Below are 22,524 nucleotides of genomic sequence, written 5' to 3' on the forward strand. Positions count from 1 at the left end.
TTGGTCTGGAACTCAGAAATTCCTGGTCTAGTTCCCTGTTCTGCTGTAGGCTTCCCAAGTGACCTTAAATAAATCTCTCTCTGCCTCTGATCCCCATATGTAAAATGAAGTAATACCTGTTCTCTGGTTAGCAGATGGAGGAAAATGAAGTACAGCTGTAAGGAGCTCAATATTTGTCAGCTCAGTTGACCCAATCTTATTCAGATTCTGTATTTGCTCATGCAGTCACCTCATCTTCAGCTTCCCTCTATGACATTTAGCAAATGCCTTTCCTGCCTTTTTTCCCCCAGTAGCCATTTCATGTCTTCCTCTATTCGCTATACATCTTTGACTGCCTCATCCCTGCCCATTGCATGTGTTTTCTCTGAACCAGAACCTGTCACTGGCAACTGTTTTCAGGTACAAAAGCAGGTGATTTTATAGTCAAATCAAGACAAATGATTCACTCTGTTTGTCTTCATGAGCTTCTGGGAACTATAATATACACGTCTTTTAAACTTCTCTCATAAATTCAACTTAACCTAACACACATTTCATTCTGGATGTTAGGACCTAGACATTCTTTCAAAGACAGCCCTGAGCACAGAAATCTGCATCTTGCAACATGATTCCTCACCCCTTGGCTATAGGCTGAACTGCAGCTGTGCCTGGTGACTTCTGCCCTAGAAAAGTAATTAAGTAGTTTTGCAAAAGAAAAGGAAGAATTCAGGTATTTTAAACATCAGCCTTTTCTTTCCATTTAAAACTCTAGTTATTTTGAGTTTAATGATAATTTAAAGTCTAGAAAAGATTCCAGACTGTTACATAGGAGAAAAAACATAGTTATAAATAATAAATATGTAACACTTTACATTGAGTGCATTTACAAAAGGCAACTAATGATTCATAATAGATGGTTAGAATACGCAACAAGCAGTTGTAAACCATGATAAAATGTAAACCACAGAACTGCTGCACTTTTCTGCACTCTACAGTGAATCCTTTTAAATACTACTAACCTTATATATGCTACTAATAAATATATTTTTTAATATAATATAAAGAGAATTCATATAAAGTGTCCCCACGGTGAGAAAATTGAACAGGTGCCCAGAGCAATTAACATTTTCAAAAGTATTTTTTAAGAAAAATGAAAGAAGCTTTGATAATTCAAACTATTAAAAAACACTGTTGATTTTAAGAAAACAGTAATTTTTATATTGTAACCAAATATGAACCTATTCTTCATAAACTCAACTAGTTTTCATTCTGAGTTGACAAGAAAACAGATTCTTCAACACCTTTTTGTAAAAGTCAAATAGAAATCCAGACCGAAGAGAGGCATATTTGTTCTATTGCAGACTTTGATCCATGTCCATGTATGACTAGGTTTGGGGGTGTTTTTTCACATTCCTAATCCCAGCTTCAAAGCTGTTGTATCTGTTAGATCTGTTAGCCAAGTATTCAAAGGCTGTATGTATGGTTACTGCCAATGGAGTTCAGAATTATTGTGGAAAGTGATGATTCAGACCAATGGTTAACTTTTTAAGCAATCCCGCCGCATTAGATTAACACATTCCTACTCTGTCTCAGGACGGTCAGATTATTTTTACAATATATTCTTGATAAGAAAAGTCCAGGGGAGCTTAAGGACAACACCTTCCAGAATTTCAACAGTTGCATTTTAAGGTGTAAACATAAATAAATATAGTTTACCAAGAGTCTGCTAGAGTATTACCATTCTTATTTGCTTGCAACGTGTGCAAGGTCACACTGAGTTTTCATGTAACGTTTTCCACAAGAGTTGCATATGTAATACTGCATTTCCATTTTCAAGGCATAGGTACTAATCTACTGTATATCACTCATCTTTTTTTGATAATGTGAATCAGAGTACAATGCCAACCAAAAGAAGCCCCAAAGGTTCCTAAATTAAGATGTTTCATTAAATCAATATTAAAAAGAACAACTTCAGCTTCCTTATCTGGAGCAATTAAACACATACAAACAAAAGCAACAACAACAACAAAATCTAATTATTCCCTCTGCAAATATAATGTTGGTTCTATTCTTAATCTCCCATTTTTCTGACCAAAATCCCACTGTCCATATTTTGCAGGACTCACTACATTAGGCAGGAGGGTTATATTTGGTTCCACATGATTTCACTGAAAGCAAAATTTATACTCAGTTTATACTTCAATGCAGGATTAAAAGTTTGCTGCAAGAGGCAAAGATTTAAAAAAAAAAAAATCCAAATTCAATTAAAAGTATTAGGCAATTATTTATATTGATTGTCCTCCAAGATATTACCAGTCTCATATTAGAGAAACTATGAAGCTAGAAAGTTACTCTGTTCTCTGTTCACTAAGAATAAAATCCACTTACAACATGGACAAGTTATGCTTGAATTGTCAAATTATTCTCTAGATTTTTTTTTTGTGAAAAAATAATACCAGAGCACTTAAAGAAAAGATATTGCAAGTGTTGAAAAAATATCCCATACATTTATTCCCACTGCATCATGTCTGGCCTCCTAGTCATAAACTCACTTTTTTTAACAATGAAAATAGGAAATAAAGCAGAGAGTGGTAGTCTTCATCTGAATGAGTAGCACTACTGTAAGGAAAAAAAAAAAAAAAAAAGGATAAACGAATCATGTAATTTACTCTGAGGGCAGGAAACTTTGGGAATTAGTATTGAGCAAATCATAAGCAAGTAAAATTTGATGAGTTGGTATAACCACATTACCCTGAAAGTGTATTCTAATCCTGATCTGACCACCTGCATAGGTTGCCGGTGATCCACCTCTACAACTCCAATCATTGCTATGTTTTGCAGAAATAATAATAAAGATGATAGGTACAACTAATACTAGTGAAGAATAGTGGCAACTGAAAACCAGAGTACAACAATCAAACGGAAGTCATTATGTTGTGCTCATATCCCAATTGTTATTGGCATTACCATTATAAACTCAATTTAGCTATTCACAGGAGGAGGAGAACACAACTTCACAGATACCCAACACAGCTTTTTCCCAGGGATTTCTTTTCTTTGATTCTCTTTACATAGTGATGTTACATGTACCAAAACTTAGAGAAAATAATCTATACAGTACATACAGTACATGCAGAGTGAAGTACATGACTTGGTGATGTAGCTTTTTTTTTTTTTTATAAAACCATTTACATGGGAGAAGCTAATAAATGAATTTGGGCAACAGAGAAAAACTACCACTCAAACTCTTAATACAACCTTTCTCCTGTAATAAATAGCTTGCAATATAAAGCTTAAGAGGGGATCAGCTATTCTCGGAGGAGAAAGAGAAGTCGCAGTTCCCTCTCCCCAGGCCTCTAGTTGCAATACCTGTGTGCAACAAAACTACGGGAATGGGAAGGCAAATGGAAAGTGGATAATGCTGTTCCAGAACCCCATATCTTAGAGACTAAGAAGCCTATACAAATCTGGAATTAATGCTGTGAAACCAACTCTTGCAAAAGATTTTCAGCTCTGTGGCAAAACCATCAATGAAGCCACTGAAGGGCATGAGGCCATGGTCCAGCACTGGGAGGAAATATTTGCCACTAGCAGTACGTTCAAACATTTCCATATGTTCAGCATCACAAAGACCCACTTATATTGTAGAGAAATGAAATTTCTCCAAATAAGATCTTGTTAGCTGACTAATCTCTCCTTTTTACTTTTTATTTTTTTTAATATAAGGTTTCCCAGAAAGTGTGGGTATTGACTCACTCGTTGTTTTCCACAGAACTTGTGCATAAGGTTTTTTTTTCTTTAAGAGACATCCCAATACCTCCTTGCTATTAAGAAAACCTGAGTGTGATCTGACATTCTGCCATATGGGCTTGGGGACAGCCATAAACTGATCTCATGGGAAGGCTGCTAATTTTTTCAGTGTAGGCTTTTCAAAGATGTGCAGCATCCAGTTATGACATCTGTAATTCCTGTATACTAAAAAAAAATAAAATCTATAAAAATAATAATACTGGTGATTTATCAGAAACAGCCCCTGTACTGCCTCTGATGACCTAACATAATGAAGATATATCCAGCCTACGTGAAACATCACCTGTTATCTTTATTTCATATTCTTCACTCTTTTCTTCATATAAGCCAAGTTTGTCTTGGCAGATAAACTCCACGTAAGCCAAGCTGAATTTAGCAGTTAACCTCTTTAACATTGTTCTTAAGACTGTAAGGGAAAATAATGTATTTGTACACATTTATGTGGATGGTCAACATATCAAGTAACAGCTTGGGATAGTGGTGGGCTTGAAGGAGAGGAGAAAGAAGGGAGAACACATCCATAACTAGCACCTCAGCAAGCTATTTCCATCTCTTTACTACTGCAGCAGATGAGCAAATTGCAGGTACTTAATCTATGTTTGGACAAAGGAGAATGGATTTATTTTTTTTTTTCTGATCTGAGAATCAACCACATCAGAAGAAAATGCACCATAAGGGGCACAAGAAACCACATCCTCTTCTTGGCTCTACAGGAAAGGCAACATTGGTTCCTTCCATCATGTGTCTGACTCCTTTCTGCAACAAAATACAGCCAAAGTTCCCAGTTCTCATCCATCTCCCTAAATCATATTTGTGTTGGATAGTTTCTAACAGTGCCACTTCCATTCCTATTCTGTGCTACATTATCGTAAGACAAGCACAAAAAATTGTTTGTCATTCCTTCAGCTTGTCTCCTCCACCTTATAATCTTACCTTCCCTCACAACTATAGATATACCTGCTCTGGAAATCTCAGCTGAAGTTACCAAAGCTTGCACTGGCTGGAAGTTGTAACTCATTCAGACTTAAAATGTGAAGCCCAAATCCAAAAAGCTATGCTGACAAATCAGAAGTTTAAAATTTGCCACAAAGTTTGGATCTAAACCTACTGCTCACATTATTTAATAAGGGAGTACTGTCCAGAGCTAGAATAGGTGCATCACCTAAAAAGACTAGTTTCATTATTGAGAACTGATGTAGTTTTATTTCTATACAAGACAAAAGGAAACCCTAAATCCCAAATAATATTGACTTTTAAGAGACTCTGATATGAATTCAGATTGAATTTGTGTGTATCAGAAAGAAAGAAATAAAACTAAAAGAGCAAACTATCCTCACTTCTCTATCCTAGGAGCTTCTCTGAGCTTGCTTTTGTTTTGATCCATAGCTTCACATTTCAGATTGGTTTTCAGATTCAAATAAAGGCAGAATTTTACCAAGTTCTTCTGCAGCTGATGTTAAAAATGAAATCATTTAAATAATTGATTTTTTTTGGTTCAGTAGCCAACAGGAAAAAAAAAAGTTAGTGGTTATTGTTTTGGATTCATCCCAAGCTGAAATGTTTCCACACACTCAGCCAATTAAAACAGATTATTTGAGATTGAACAAAACATTTAATTCAAACAGAAACAAATAAGACATACTTAATAATGTCAGCAAGCCAGAGTAAAGAAGCAATCAAGAAAAAAAAATACTTCATGCCGCTAACCCCATGTACCAAAGGTGGTGATCCTGTTGTGCTTGGATCAGAACTGACTTGCAGGCAATCCAAGGACTGCTCCCATGCCAGCCCTGGGTACGTGAGGGAGCAGAGCTGGCTTTTGTAGGAACAGTGCTGGCTGCATGCTCTGGACCCTTCGCAAGGAGAAGAAAGGAGCCAGCTGTGGCCAACACTGCTTGCCTGGATCAGTGACAAGTGACATGTTCAGCCTCAGGGAACTGTTGTCAGATTCTTCCTGTGAACTTCTTTCAGAGTTTCCTCTCCTCAGCTTTTGAGTTACAGTGCTTGTCCTTGATTATGTGAAATATGGAACGTAACTCACAACAAAAGCAAGTTTCACCACTCTATGTGTTGGGAAAACCATCCAAAATACGTGTGACTTGAGTGTTAACACTGCCCTGTTCACCCCATGAAGCCTAGGTCTTCATCTCACAAGTAGACCAGGACATCATGAGACCAAACTCTATTCACCAGACTTCAGTTTTATGAAAGGCATAATCCCTTTGTTAATCAAGTTCAGAAAATAAATGTTTCTCTTTGGATATATCATAATAGTTACCTGGGACATATTTTTCCCTCATCTTATATTGTCTGAAATAGTACATTTTGAGAAGTAAAATGTTCTCAAAAAAAACAAAAAGTCAAAGCTATTAAAAAAATATAAAAAATCACACTGATGTTTAATTTTGCTCAGATTTGGTGTAAACAAATGTGGCAGTCCAGGTTTGCACAAATACTTTTCAGAAGATATTTAAATTTATGCATAATCCATAATATTTTAGTTTTGTTTTTTTTTAAATGTTTATGGTCATGCTGAAACTCCCCTGAGAAAAAAATAAACACTCTTTAAAACAACCTTTTAGCTTAAATATAAGTACGAAATTGATCCTCTTTTTTGCTCATCCTATACAACTTTTCCTTGAGAAGAAAAGTCTTGAATTGTAATATGTGAATTAACACCCACAGAGACAAAAAGTAAACACAGTGAGACCAGAAATGGAACCACCATCCGCAAGAGGTATACAAGTGCAAGCCACAATAAATAAATAAATTAAATAAAATAACGGAAAAGGTTAGTGCATCTGTTTTCTCAATACAATAAAAGGCACCACTCTTTATTGGTCACTCCTTTTAGAAATACTTTTGGCGGCCAAGTTTTCTCAACTGTTGAATTTAATAAAACCAGGGGAAAATGGCATTTTCAAAGTTCGCTTATTTCTCAAAGAGAAACGCAGATGTTCAACTCACCACAAACATCAACATTTTGTTTATTTTACAAAGAGCTTGAGGAATTCACGTCTCTCTTCTGGAGTCACGTTGTACGCTCCTTTATGAGACGACTCCCACTGATGTCAAACTCTCCTGGCTTGTAAATTTGGCGTGCCGCTAACTGCGCTGCACTAACTCCGAGAAGGATTGTGAGGTTGCGGGACTGCAAATAAGACAAAACATGCCTTCACATCCACACACAGTACTTGCCTAAAAAATAACAGCAGGCAGATGAAAGAAAGAACTAGAAGCTTTGCAGGAGGTTAAAACTTCTTTTGCTGCTACAAAGCACAAATTCTTTTTTCAGCTTCCAAAATAAAATTCTGTAGCAATTCTGAGTTATATAAGTAGAATTATCCAATATCAAAGCAAGTCAAAAGGCATGAAAAAGGTGAGAGCTGTAAAAAGGCAGACAAATTTGCCATGATATTTCCCCTGTTGGAATCTTTGTGACTCTTTTCTCCTGTAGCTTTTACTTTTAAAGTCTTATTGCAAATCAGTGTAGGAAAAAGCAGGTCCTAGTTACTCTGCTTCCTTTGGAATAATTGCTTCTGTTCTGAGGCCAGAAATATATGAATGGTGCATTGTACTTGTTTCTTTATTTGTTCCTTCAGCCGGGAACCTTGAGCCACAAAAAAATAAATACTAAGTCAAATGAAAATGTGAAAGGGATTTTCATCATTTAAAATAAATTAATAAGTTGGTCCATGATCAGGAAAGCCTTCAACTCTTCCCAGTATTTCTGCACTGGTTTAATATTAGGCATTATTCCTGCTGACACATACAAATGAGGTGATAACACCACTTCACAGCTGTGAAGATCAGTTTCCTGGATTAGGTTCCTAATTCATGTTCACCTTACAAAGGATCTGAGAATAAAGCAGACCTTAGTCTTAGTGGACACACCGTTTCAGGCAGCAAGTGAATGCATGCTGGAACACCATGAGCTTTTGGTTTTGCTTTGCACATAATGGAAATGTTGCTTAAGAGTTGTTGAGCAATCTCCTGTAAGGAAATTCCCGATTATGCGAAACCTTTTCCTAAGGGATTTTCTATGTTTTGGAAGATGTTGTGATGTTTGTGAGGTGTTTGAACTTAATGCTTGGGGGTGGGAGTTAAGACTATTTTGTCTGAGTGCTTCGTTGTTTTGTTTTTGGTTTTTTTTTGGGAATCTTTCTGCACTGTAAGCCCAATAAATAGTTATTTCCCCATTTTTTCCCCCAAAGAGAGGTAGCTCCTGTTTTCTTATTTCCTCCTTGGCTGCACTGATAATCCAAAACCCAGCATAAGGTTTGTATTTGTGCATTGCACAATTTCAGGCACTTTTGGGATGCCACCATACTGTAGCTGATTCAGAAGCAAATGAAGTCACTGGGAACCTTTTCCCTGCCCTCACTGGGGTTTGGGAAGGCCTGTGAAGATTATTTTATTAATCTAGTAAACTCCCCTGTGAAAGTCATCAGAAAAGTGGAAACATACAGGTATTAAGATTGCACATATCATTTCATAAGGATACTAGAAATAATGACAAGTTCACTGTTAAAACAGCTAACAAACTGAAGGGTAAGAAAGCACACCTTAGTCAGTCTTTCTGGTCCTCTTTCCAGTTCATCTTCTTTGGAAACTATTTTTTTTATATATATACATTTTTTAGGGTGCGGGAGTGTATTATAAAGCAAATCTATTTCTGAGAATCATCCAGCATGAAAGTGTTTAAAAGAACACACTTCCATTTGGTCTGACAAGTGTCTCCTCTCAATGTGGTTTATTCTCTGCTTACCACATCTTAGAGTGTCCAATTAATGGCAATTTAATAATGACAGTAAATTGGCAGCTATTTTTATACAAAAACTGTGAAACATTTTTGACTTCTCAAATTGTTTCCATCACTTCTGTTCCTATAGCATCTTTCCTTTCCAAACGAGAGTATAACTGACAAAACAGTAAATAAAACTCGTCTACTTAGTAGAAAAAAAAATGCAGTGCTGCAATCTTTTGGTTACACACTACCATAATCACCATCAATTAGAGGTTGCTTTCTAAAGCAAAGACAGGAGTAAAGTATTCTCAAGATATTCATGAGTTTATTGCTATAAAAGGAATTCTCTATATAAATACAAAACCATGAACATTTTCTCTGTAGTCAGTAAAGTTTCAGAAGCAACTTTAGTGTATTTGTATAAGGATATATGGAAAGGAATGCTCTAGGCAACAGAATCATAGGGCCCTTGAAAATATATAATGTTTTTGTTTTTGTTTTTTTTTAAATTACAGACTCACCACTGGATAATTTTTGATCCTTGGTTTTGCATTTCATTCTTCACCATATAAAACTATTTTATATTTTACCATTCCCATAAAGAGTTTTATTTTCTGAAGTCTTTAATGATCTATCCTTAAGCTGTTTGGGATTTAACGTGGTCACGGACGTGTACTACCAAAAGCCTTGAATGGTGAGTTCTCTGATCCATGCAAGTTAAATGCAACACATGGGTAGAGTTAGAGATGAGAGAGAGAGGGAATAAGCACATGCTCCACATTGGCTTTGCCTTTACGTCAGCTGATGAGCAACTACTAAAACTGCAAGATTCTGCCACTGCTCCAGCTTTCTCAGAGTGTAAATACATCCACAGCTGTTTCAGTTGGGAAACCATAACACAATCTATGCAAAGAGCACAGTTTACAAACAATTTAGTGGCTGAATGAGTATATCTCCTGAATTATCATGCCAGCTGGAGTGTTTCAGAAAGTGTTCAGGAAGACGTACAGAAAACTATTTCTCTTTCTTAATTTCAGTGAGAAACCAAGATGAGAGCCTCCTACTTCTTGGCAGCCTCTTGATAAGCAGCAGAAGAGATAAAAAAAGAAATTATTACAACGAAGCTGTGGTCACATGAGATTCTGTGATCATTTCTCTAGTTCATGCTATCTACAGCTGGAATTTCACAATATAGAGATAGAACATGTCCTTTCCTGCTCAAGGTGCAGAATATTTTTCACTTAGCCCTTACCAATATTGAGTCCACCATGTACCCATGAGGTAGCCCTGATTCACCTAGAGAAGACGTGTGTATAGTACACACATCCTGGTTAGCTAGTTAGGAAATATTCAGTGCATAAAACCATTTATATCATTACAGGGCCATTTAAAAGAACTGATCAATGCCAAAAGACATCCCAAGGCTACCTTTTTACTGTACCTGGAATATGATGGAATTGAGTTTATTACTGTTATCAAAAACATATTTTAAGTTAGTGCCCAAAGGTACTAATCAGTAGTGGAGATCCTTGTGTTGGATGGTACATAAACACAACTACCTGCCAGGCTTATGGTCCTTTTGATCAGGACTTTTTTATTTCCTTCACAAAACTATAGAATGCAATATATTAACTAAACATTTTTGTCACTGATGAGGAAGCTGTGGCACAAAGGTCAGAAGAACCTTTATTATCATAACGACATAATAATAATAATGGTATTATTCAGCCAGCACTGACATTTGCTTTAATATACGAGTGTGTGTGAATTTGCTAGATTATTCTGCAGATTTCCTCAAAATGTCACTCTGCACACCAATGAGGCTCATGTTGGTTACCATTGATGCAATGGACTGTGCCTTCAGTGTGGAAATGAGCTTGACGATGTTGAATACCAGAAACTAAGCACTTCAAAATAAAATTTTCAACACTTCTAACTGCTCAAGTGTTACCTACAGTATCTCTCTCCATAGGTCTATAATATATCATCACTGAGCCAACAAAACAAAACAACTTACTGGTTGTGGAGTTTGTGGCACATCCCAGACTACGTCAGGTTTAACCACTGTGTCTCAGGTAACCACAGCTGACATTGCTGAACTGTCATAAACATGGAGTAAAAGCTTCCCAGGTGCACAGCTCCAGGAAACACTAAAAACAGCTTAGGATAAAATGGGGAAAACAAAAGACCCGTTTGCAGCTGTCAAATCCCTAAAGAAGTCTACAGCCCAGTTTGAATCCTCTCCCTTAACCACAGCCCCAAGACATGGTCTGGGCAAATTATTTTTTCTATTACTGTGTTTAATACCTGTTACCCCAGCTGAGAGGGCCTGTCAACTCTCCAGCCATCACTGATACAAATGGACTGACTGGAGCTTCCAAGCTTATCCCAGGACTTTATTCAAGCAAACAAGCAAACAAAATCAAAGCAAAGCATACAAATATACCTCATTATGCTTCTCAAGATCTCCCCTATTCGTGGTCTGTCTTACATCAGCTTGACCAAAAGTAAAGGTTTCGATATACATGCACTGATGCATGTAGACAGTTTTTGGACAAATATTACTCATGGTTTTCCTGTCAGTTACCGGTTTAATATAATCTGTACTGCTGGCACATAAGCATTAGTTCATCTCCTTCACCATATACTTCCCTCCCTTTACATCTATGATTCAGGTGCCTAGAAGATTTTCGCTCATTTGCTTGCATTTGTAACAGAACAAAGACAGCATCCTCTTCTGAAATGTACATCAGTTATATGTATTTCATACAAGAATTTCTTGTACAAAGGGTATTTGAACCTGTAAAATTTGTGTTCCAGGTGGAAACTCTCTTCTTAAATAAAGTAAGAGCAAGATTTGACTGTTCATAGACTAGGGCATTTGAAATTGTTTCTTTTAGTTTTACTCGTTTCCCCCTGACCTGAGACAAGTAAGAGGTAGCTTCAGAATCTCAACTAATCCATAAATTTGTACCACTGCAGAGCAAAACTGCTCATGTTGGTTGGTGTCTGAGAATTAAAAGGAAAATGGACATTGCTCCACCTATGTCCCTCAGAAAACATTGGTTTTGTGGAAACCTCTTCCTAGACACCTTCTTCTGAAGATTTGCTGAGAGTAAACCAGAAACATGAACACAGAGTTTTAGACCATGCTATGAATTCACAATGATATACAATTGTCTAAGAACAAAAAACTGTCCAGAAAGAAAGAAAGAAACAAACAAAAAATATTTATAAATAAATAATTAAATAAGCTTGGGAGGACTACAAGCTGTTATTTAGTCCTTTACCTGCGCACTAGCTCCATGGTGACTCAAAGTGCTCTGTCTCATCTCACAACACTTTCCCAGCATCTCCTGGAACTGCTTCCGTAAGGTATCCCAGTCATGAACAAATTAGTTCTGACCTTACTTATTTTAAGATATTTTAAACTGAAGTGTTCTGCTGTCAAAAACAGAATTTCAGCCATGAGCTGAATTATACCTACCACCTTCTACTTCTCCATCTTTTAAAAGATGAAGGCCTGCCAACTTCTAGAAACCAGTTGTGTCAGGAAAAAAAAAAAAAGGGAAATGAAGCTCTGAGCGTGTTAGTCAGAACAGCATGTAGTCCTTCCACAAAGACAGGGTTGTTTCTTGTGTCAACTTTAGTGAACAGGAACATTTTTTACATAAACCTATAAACAAACTATTCTGACAAATTCAAAATCAGTGAATTCTACTGCATCAAAAGGATGGCATTAATATGGGACTATGAGGGAAAAGGAAAAGAAATAAAATGAAGAAACAGAAACAAAACCGCAAAGCAAACAGGGGAATAAGGAAGAAAATTACAGTCAGAAGATGAAGTATTTTGTATTAGTATATCATTTTTGTTCCCACTTTTTCTGAGCAAAGCAAGGTCTTTTGTACTTCTTGGCAGCAGTGCCTGCAGAACTACAGTGCCTTTGTCAGAGCCAGGCTCCTTGGTGCTGTTCAGTATTTTGGGTGGGAACAAGATGCAACAGCAAGAGAAGGGAGGGTAATGGCAGCTGACTGAGCATCCTGCACTATGACAATCCAACGCCTGTGAGCAACCCCAGGCTGCCTTAGATTAGACTGGTCCCTGGCCTTAATCTAACTCAGAGGCAGCAGCCTCTGGAGCAGAGTATTGACACTCATAAACACAATGATTTTACTGTTACAACACAGGATTAGCCCATATCTTCCAAAAGCACATTTGGGGCTACTGCTCCCTCGTGTGCACTCTCTGTCAGCATTGTGTAGCAGGCTTCGCTGGTAATGCACTGGGAGTGCTCCTAACGCAGAACATTGCACAACAACATTCCACTTCTGTGGTACTGATCAGATGCCAATTATGTATCATTAACTATTGTGTTTGGATAGTAAATCGGGCAGACTTAGCTAAAATAACACAGCTTGTTTTACTAAGTTTTTATGTAAATAAAGCTATTGTACTGTTCTGATTCCATACTCATTGCTTCTCCCTATAGGCCAGATTCTGCTTTCGCTCTACTCAGTAAAAACCAATTTCACAAGTTTTTCATTAGTTTCACAATGTACATTTCACAATATACAATACTCACAAATTTGACCTTTCTCCAGCCATTTTCTGCAAAACTTCTCTCATTCTCTATGAGATATAGCCATTTCTTCATCACTTTCCCTGAAGGCAGAATAAAAAAGACACAGATCATATGTCATTCACTCCCGGATATAAAAATGTTTTCCTGTTTCCTAAATTCAATGTTGTGACACATCAAGGACCCAGAAAGATGGTTCATGTTGTTGTGGGCTATCAAATGGCAAACAGAGTTCCAAATCAGCCAAGCTGTGGATACATGGCACACCAAGAAACTTTGTAGCTGAGCAAACGTAGATCAATGAGAAATGAAATACAAATAAATTTAAATTAGGAAGTCACTCAGCTAGGAACTATTACCAAACCAAGAATGTTCTCATACATTTCCAAAAACCAACTGGCATGGATATCTAATTCTGTACTGGCCCCTTTCTCCAAATCTCAGCTGAAAAAGCTGAAAAGCCAGCATAGCTGTTTTTTGGAGGGGCTGCCTATATTTACAGAAGTCAGTGGGCTGGATCAAGCCAAAGAGTACAGACTATGTCTTTTGATCAGAGGACCTTCCTGTCCAGATTTCAGTAAGTACTGCCAACAGCTAGTTAAGAAAGCATGTTGCAGACTTATGAATGTATTCAAGAAACACAGCATAAAGAAATATAATATCAACTGACTGTAAACACTGTGACTTTGAATCACATAGTTTGCACATCTAATAACCATGAAGAACTTCCAAGTCAAAATAAGTATTTCAAAAATATTTGTCAGAGACATCGGAGAAACAAATAAACATGATAAAACAGTTTACATTTGTCTTATGCTATACAGAAGATTACTGAATGTGTGGCAACCTAACAACTTTGATAACTGTCCATTTGTATATACTCTTGTGGCAATAGGTCATTAGCTTCTTATTCTATGGGCACAGTTTCCAAAGTAAAATTCTGCTTTTAGAAGTTTGATGATGGAAATGCAGAAGACAGATCACAAAACACACAGCAAAATTCTTCATCTCAAAAGTAAACTCAAAATTGCAAACCAAGTGACCATTCTAGGAAATGAACAGGACTTGGCAAGAGCGATATTTATAGCTGTGAAGTAAAATAAGACCTCAGGCAGACTCTGCTTTATATCAAGAATCATTTGTCCCATTTGTCCACTGACAAAAATTGAACATAAGCATTGCATTAGTCTCACTCGATCTACTCATAAATCTCATGACCTAAAACTGAAGCATGTTTAGTCAAAATATTTGCCACTTGAAGGGGCTGTTGGGAACTGACACTTGGATGCATTCTTCAAGAAGAAGCATGGGTAGACATCCTCTGTATGTATCATTCGCTAACAGTGGTGGAAATACCCCCAAAATCATCAAAATATGGTTAGTAAGACTCATTGTAAATGCATGCAGAAAATCATTAATGACAAAAATAAATGTCTGTATGTTTTAACATACCCATTCCCAGATCATCACACATCAATTCAGAATGACCATTATCCATATGAAATATAGAATGACTTTAATGCCTATTCCTTTCTATTCAAACACTTTCTCCTTTTCTGACCACCAAATCTCCAGTAATTTCACTTTTAAGCTGTTTCATGTAATTCATTTTCCATATAATTCATTTTTTTACTTCTGTTCACCATTGATAAGCTTTTGATTTCCTCTTTCTATGCTCCTCCTGTGTTTTGTCTTACATTACAAAAAAACATGCTACACTATGCCACGTACAAAACAGTAAATGCCTCATCCAAACACAACTTGAGAGGGAATAAGCACCCTTTAGAATTAACCTTTCTGACAGAACAATCTTTCCTGTGAATGTTTTTCATTATGATTTAGGTCTTTAGGCCTCAAATAACTTAGATGTGTGACTCCCTTTAAGTCAAATTTATATCAAGAGATGATCTTGCATTATACCTGGGTGCACTCTGCTACATTTCTTGTATAGACAGCAATATTGACAGAGGAAGTGTGATGATTATCAATTTTACTTATGGTGTGTCAGGTACAGAATCTTCTGGACACCTGCTCACAGTCCTACAGCAATTATAGCATGTCATGCTGAGCAATATATGAAGTATCGCAAACTATTCTTAGTGCTATTTAGCAGTTAGGAAATATGGAGTCATATATTTCCAGGTCATTCTGGGGATTTCAGATAGACCCATTTAATTCTGGTTTGCAGCTAGAAATTTTAGCATATCTCATGCTCAGATGTAGTATTTTTAGCAGATCTAATAAAAACATTCCCCTTTAAATATGATATTTCTGAGTTGGGGATATTACATGGCAATCTGAGCCGCATTAAAGTAGAATATATGGCTGACATGTTTGTCTCGAGAAGAATAAATACTCAAATATCTTTGGAAATTTCTTCATGAACGATGGAGAAAATAGTTATTTCAAATCACAGGATGAAAAAGGAGAAAAACAGGAGAAAGTTCAAATTTAAATTAATCTAATCCAAAATAAATGTTAACACCATTTATGGCTCCTGGATGTAAGTGACAAAGACAGCAATGCACACAGTATGTTGTTAAATGCTAGTGAATATTTTTTCTCTGAAAACACTCACCTGTATGCAGCAGGAATTACACTCATTTCCTAACACACCAACCTGAGCATCCTGAGTAGGCAACAAATAGCTTCTGTGTAGTCAAAAGCTTAGTCAAAAGCATGCTACAAACTACCAAGTACTAAATGTCTGGAAACACCTGCTGTATCTAATATATTGTAGCATAAGTTTTACTCCAGAAGCCTACAGAGCACAGAAGTCACCTGAGAGCTGAGACAACCTTTGCTGCAGGCAGCTGCTGTATTTCCGTGGACCTCAGTTGCACCACGTCTGCTTGCAAAGCAGCCAGCTGCAGCTGACTACATTGCTTAGAAACCTGGTGGCCAAGGCATTCTGGAAGTAGGAGGGAAGGGTGAACAAATAATGTTGGTAGCTTTACCTATATGCTGGAGGTGATGCTACACACTGAGACTCCCTATGATGAATCTTGAGAATTTTTGGCTGATAGTGATAAAGCAGTTGAACTGGAAGGCAGTAAAAAAGTACTAAGCATTATTATATTGCCCAACTTTGAGAGATTTACAGAGCTTCTGAACTGACATTGGTTAAAATCTCTTATTGTAGACTTAGGCAAAGAACCCCATTAGTGTTTGGAAAAAATATCTGTCCCTTAAATATGTTTTCATTTTGTTTGACAAATGTAATCCTCCCGCGCTGTTTTGTTGCAATGAACAAATGAAACTGATGAAGCAGAAAGAGGCCCTTTTCATTAGGAAACTTGGAAAAAATTTCAGCTGAAAAAAAAGTAGTCATTCAGACAGCATAGTCAAAACTCCTTTTCAAAGTATAAATAAAACTGAGAAACAGAAAAGGTTAGAATGGAATTAAAACCTAACAAGAAAATATAGCATCCCTACCTTTATAGTATCTATTAAATATAAATAATATTAAAATGCATTAATTTTATGAATGGTTTTTACTAATTGACTGTATGTGGATTATTTTTTTTTAGTGGAAGCATGTGTAAACAAAATCCCAGACTCAGCAGAAACATCCATCTGGATCCCACACTGCACAAGGCTGAAGCTGGATGTTCATGGTTGTGTAGGTTTGTGCAGAACAGAAGACAGTGCCAGACGCAATTGTATTCCTGAATTGGCTTTCTCAAATCAGACATTTGCTTCTAATCACAATTGTCAAGCTGTAATAAAAGGAGAAAAATAAGAGATTTTAAACAATGCAACATGTCTATGTAAAAATTTTCTTTTACATCATAGAACCTTATCCTCAAATCCTCCCAGATAAAAGAAATCAGAACACCTCAAGTTTTCAGCTGCTGGTCATAATAACCAGTTGTGTACTTTTGCTACCAGGCAAGTCATTTTTCAGTCTGTGCCTCTGGTACATGAACTGGAACTTTCTCAAGTAACTTTTGAGACAGAACTAAAGGTGGCTGTTAGCTTTGTATTCTTGTGTGCTGAAAAGTTTAGAGTCAAACTTGAACAGAGAAAAGGATCGAAAGCAACAAGTACTCAGCAACAAGAGCACGTAGCAGTAAATGGAGGACTATGATCCACTCAAAATACGTGGCCATGAAGAAGTACAGACCAATTAAAGGGAAATGATAATTTTAAACTGTTACACTTTTTATTTGCATTTTTCTTACAACAAAATGAACTAGTGAACTAGTGTGGCTTAGGACCTTTCCATTCTGATATCTGCTAGAAAAGAAAAAAATAGAAGGGGGGGGAGGGGACGGACAACATTATGTAAAAGTAATTCAAACATCAGGTGCAAAACTCAGAAAGAGGATGGTGAAGTTTCTTCAGAAAGGCACCTGTAGCAGAGGAGAAGCCAGATCACAGTTCATTTGCTTCACCTTTTGCTGCTCACTTCCATGCCTTGTAGTGGTAGAAGAATTCATTCCACCAGGCACACATCCTAGTATATACAGCTTCTCACAATATCCTCATTGCAAGCACCTGGGAAATAAGTAACTCACTTGAACATGGAACAATTGTAAATTAACATATAGTAGCCAAGCACAAAACTAACATGCTAATAACTGTTTCCCTGTCCCAGTTACTGAATTCCTGAGGGCAAACAGAATAGCTTAGAACTGATGAAGTCTGAAGGCCACGTATGAATCATTCCCTGTCTCTTGAGTATCCTGAGTCATCTTCATTGTGAACAAAACAATGTTATTTATTTATTGCCCATCACTGTTAGCATCTGGGTGCCATGCAGAGTTTAAAATCAATATGCTGGCAGGCAGAGCAGTACAGCACAGGCTTCTAGACTATGTCAGATGGTTATTAGATGTCCTTGTTAACACCCACTTTTTGCTTTGCTTTGTCTTCTCCTTCTGCTGCTGTCACTCTGGCAGTTGCAGTAAGTTGCTGAATTTGCCCTTGCTCTCCCATTGTTTAAGATTCTGTGTAAAATCTGTGACTATGCAGAGCTGAGAGCTCAGCCTTGGAGATAAGCAGAAAGCAGCAGCTGGGAGAAAATGTTACAGGATTTGTTGGTAACATAGCTCCAAGTTCTGCCATTGTGATCAGCTACCATTTCCATACAGTCAAAGCCAGTTGCCACTCTCTATTGTTTCCATATGTATCATTCACATGTATTTTAAAGTGAACTGAGTTCTTGGTCAGTGATTTCCAATCCATTTACTTTTCACCAGACAATCCCATTTATGCATTTAGTCATTCATGTGATTATGTGAGGAGTAGAGAGCTGTTTTTTCTCTAAACAAGTCCTACATTTCCTTTGGCAATGCTCCTCTCCTATGTAAAAAATGAAAACCACGTAGAGAATATTTTATTTGCTAAAAAAGGCAACACTCCATACCAAGAAACTATTTCATGAGATTTTTCAAATTTAATATCTTATTAACCTTTATTTGTTGGATTTAAGCTTCTCAGCCTTCAGATTTGAAGTCATTTAAGATACACACTTCAAAGGTATGGATGTCCTTAAAAGATGTCCTAAGTATTTGCAAAAAGCACACAGCAATGAACAATAGGATGGTAACCACAGTATTTCTGATACTTCTTGCTTCTAGCAAATCTGAAACATCATAATCTCACCAGCATTCAGTAGCTCACATACTTGGGGTATCTGAATTTTGGAATGTTCTACATGAATATTTATGGTTTGTTACCAGAACTGCTCAGTCCTGCTGAGTTTAATGGAAATCTGTGAGTAAGTATTATATTCAAACACATCAACAAATTTCCCAGTTAATCACACATAGGCATACACACACACACAAAAAAAAAAAAAAAAAAAAAAAAAAAAAACACTCAAAGCACTCCAGACTGGAGGACTGTCAAAAAAAATTTGGACCTTAAGTCATTGAGTCCTCAGAAGAGACCCTGACAACCCACAAATATGAGGCCATTGGAAATGCTGTATATGCAAATAATGATTCCTCACACAGAAAACACAAGAAATCTTCCTAACAATTCTGATTTTCAAGCCTTGAAATCAAACAACTATTTAGCAAAACCAAAATTTCAACAAAAGAAAGAATCCTGTGAGATTCACAACAGGATTTTTTTGCCTTTTTTTAAATTTTATTTTTTGTGTACTTCCTCACTCTAAACCTTGTGTCCCCCTCTTATATTTTATTACAGATAACTAAAATCTGAAGGATTATCTAAGTTAAGAGCTTTAAAAGGGCACCCAGAAAACTCATAGCTGGAGGAGCCCTGCCCTGAGATTCCTGTGGAGAAATGGCAGCAATTTGGAATGGGACTGCATTGGCAGATAGCCCCCATCACATCTCTAATTTCTATTCCCTCATGGATACATCATTGTTTAACTTCCCTCACAGAGAGGAACACAGGGCTCTAGTAGTAGGATTTATTTGTTTTTAAACACTGCTTCTGTCTGTATTTAATTACATTAGCACACAAATTGTGCTGTCACCTGGAGCAACTGTCACCCTATCTATTGGTCCTAAAGGCAACAAAGGGATAACTGGTTGGAAACAATATTTTCTATAACAAGCTATTAGGCAAGGACAAGAGAAAAAGAGATTTCTCAAGAATGCAGTTACATTATATGGTCTCTTCCATCCCTTATATCAATGTGAATAAAATACAAGCACATCAAATGAAGAGCCTCCTGACATAGCCAGTTGCTTCATGCAGCGAGTTCTCACTCTCCACCAGGCATCAAAGCAAGGGGTACTACTGTGACCCAGTTCTAGATGAGTAATGTCAGCAAGAAATGCTTTGTCAGTATGTCAAATAATTAAGCCATTCAAACTTCCACCCAGAAACATAGGGGGAAATATTATATGACCTCTTTATTTAAGACATAGTTACTCCATGTTGCTGCACTCCAAACTTCATCCAGGAACTGGGGAAAATGGAATAAGTTAGAATGGTAACAGAATACATATGTAAATAAAGTATAGGGTAAATTTTTCCCAACAATTCCACTAACTTTGCTGGCAACCCCTTTCTGTACACAAGCAAGATAGGCAGTGGCAGAGAACTGTTCCTATGCACATCTCCATCCACCAGCTTCCTGCTTCCTTTCTAGGTACTTCCAGCTTGGACCAGCAGCAAACAACATAGCTCAAAGGTTTCTCTGCAGTTGGGGATCCAGTTTGTAGAGAGCTGCATGCTTTGGTGCTACCACCTTGTCTAGTTTCTTAGTTCATTAAGGAACTGGGCAGAGGCAAATTTTAGAATAGACTCTTTTCTGCAGCTGCTTCATCCATTATCATTTGGGATTAGCAGGTCTAATACACTCATCCAGTATTAAAATAATAACAATAAATTAAAGGATGATAATAAAAAGGGAGAAAACAATCTGACTTCTTCAAAATGAGCATTTTGTCTTCTCCTTCAACCTCTGTAATGCTTAAGGGGAACATCATCCTCAAAATCCAAGAGAGCACATAGATGTATTCATATATAGTTATGAAACTATAGTTTCAGAGCTACATCACGTTCTGTCATAAACACATAGAAGCAGACAAAAATTGAACACTGATTGCCTGAAAAGAAGAGGGGAAAAAAAAAAAAACGAAAGGAAATAGGTTACTTGGACCAACAATTCAAAATTTATTTTCCATTCAGTTTCAAGTTCAGGCTAAGGAAACCTCTCATTAGAGACATCACAAAGTAAATTTTATTCTTTCTTTAAAAAGAACTTCCTGTGCATGACAAAATATGCCAGACCTTTAGTCACTCACATATCCTGTTCCAGCAGTTTGGGGACATTTTCCCTTACTGTCATTTAAAATTCTGATTATATTCAAAGGAACGATATTGTGACAATTTTAATTCATTGGTTTCCAGACAAATATGTTATATGGCATACCAAAAAGGAGGAGAAAAAATAAAAATTACCTGATGAACACATAGTAAAGGGAAAGAATTACTGCTACAGGTATAAGTGAACTGAACCAAAGGCACAGACAGGAAAATTAATGTAATAAGACATTGTTAAAAAAGCCTGATGATCCCCCGAAGCTGATCTGGCAGATCTTAGTGATCTGAGGTGAATTTTCAAGTGAAGATTTATTTTGAAGGTTCTCAGTGAAAATTTTCCCAGGGAAGAGAAGATAAGGTATTTTTGCTAATTTGTGATAATACCAATGCTTGGTATTATATGTGATAATACCAGTGTTTTCCAGTCCTCTGAAATATCTGAAATATCCTCAGACAACACTAATAAGCCAAACAATTGTATTATTTTATGGGAAAATATTTTAATGTTTTAGGTTTATCTAAAAGTTTCCACTTTATTTTGATCTATACTTTGTAAAGTACTCTACTTCTCTTAAATGACAAAAACAAATCTAGAATTTCCATTTCAAAAATGTTAAAAAGGCAAGCAACTGGCAAGAAGCAGACTCATTTCAAATTGACTGCCACTGCATTTTTAATTGCATGCAAATAAGTGAAAAAATGCCTCATTATTAGCATCTCTGCATAGAGCATGCAGTTTCTGGGACAGCATATATATGGCAACTGCACAAGGACATGATCAAAGAGCTAAACAGATCTACAGTAGGGTGCTCAATTACTCACTGAAAAAGTGTGATGTAAATTGGGCTGCATGAGCCACATGTACTGAGAGCTTGGCTCAGACCACATCTCCTGTTCAGGCACTGTTTGTACTGAAACGTAATTAGTTTGTTATATCACTAGTCTTCTAAACACTGTGTGTCCGTTACAGAGTTATGCCCTCTACACTCAATGTTCTTTTATCTTTTGTGCTCTCATTCTTTATTACAAAGTCCTGAGCACTGCATTCCGTCTGTGGACATCAAATATTATTTGTGTTATGTAAACCATAAGAGCAGGTTCAGTCCTTTCTGCATTCACCTCATGATCTATGGATCCACTCACATATAAATTACTACTGAATAGTTTAGTGCTTTGTGCTAGAGCACCTATCCTGCCTTTCAAAGTGGATATCTGAATGGATACCTAATATGCAATTTGCAAACTTATGCATTATGGTAGGTTACATAAATAAGGAAGAAAAAAATGAATTTAAAGGAAAGGTAATCTAATCTAAAACATAAATTAATATAAATAGACATTTTAGCCATCAGTGGACAAATCAAAAACCTTAAGCATATAATGTCAGAAGTATTTTATACATGGAATTTGAGTAATTTATGTAAAATATTATCATATTACATATCATTATAGGATGCCACTTTAAATTGCTTAGAAAGTTTAAAGCCTTTTATAGCTAAGTAACTAAATAGAATCACTGAGTAATTCAAAATTATTGTCCTTTTTCTTGATTTCATATGAAAAAGACAAAAATGACATAATAACACATGAAAAGTTTGACGGAGGCCTTAGTAATGTGAAGGAAAGAATGCTTAGGAGTTTGTAATTCCTCTCT

General features: G+C 36.6%; 1 long non-coding RNA gene across 1 annotated transcript in view; it reads right to left on the minus strand.

Moving 5' to 3' along the window:
* Window positions 1-6,359: 6,359 nt before the first annotated feature.
* LOC121074028 overlaps window positions 6,360-22,524 on the minus strand; it is a 44,278-nt gene continuing 28,113 nt past the window's right edge. The window contains exons 5-8 of the long non-coding RNA XR_005822060.1: window positions 17,516-17,618; window positions 16,076-16,837; window positions 13,122-13,201; window positions 6,360-6,940 (exon numbers count right to left, since the gene is read on the minus strand). This is a non-coding gene — a long non-coding RNA (uncharacterized LOC121074028). The remainder of the gene's footprint in view (window positions 6,941-13,121; window positions 13,202-16,075; window positions 16,838-17,515; window positions 17,619-22,524) is intronic.

The sequence above is a fragment of the Cygnus olor genome, chromosome 8 (genome assembly GCF_009769625.2).
Source record: "Cygnus olor isolate bCygOlo1 chromosome 8, bCygOlo1.pri.v2, whole genome shotgun sequence".
NCBI lineage: Eukaryota > Metazoa > Chordata > Aves > Anseriformes > Anatidae > Cygnus > Cygnus olor.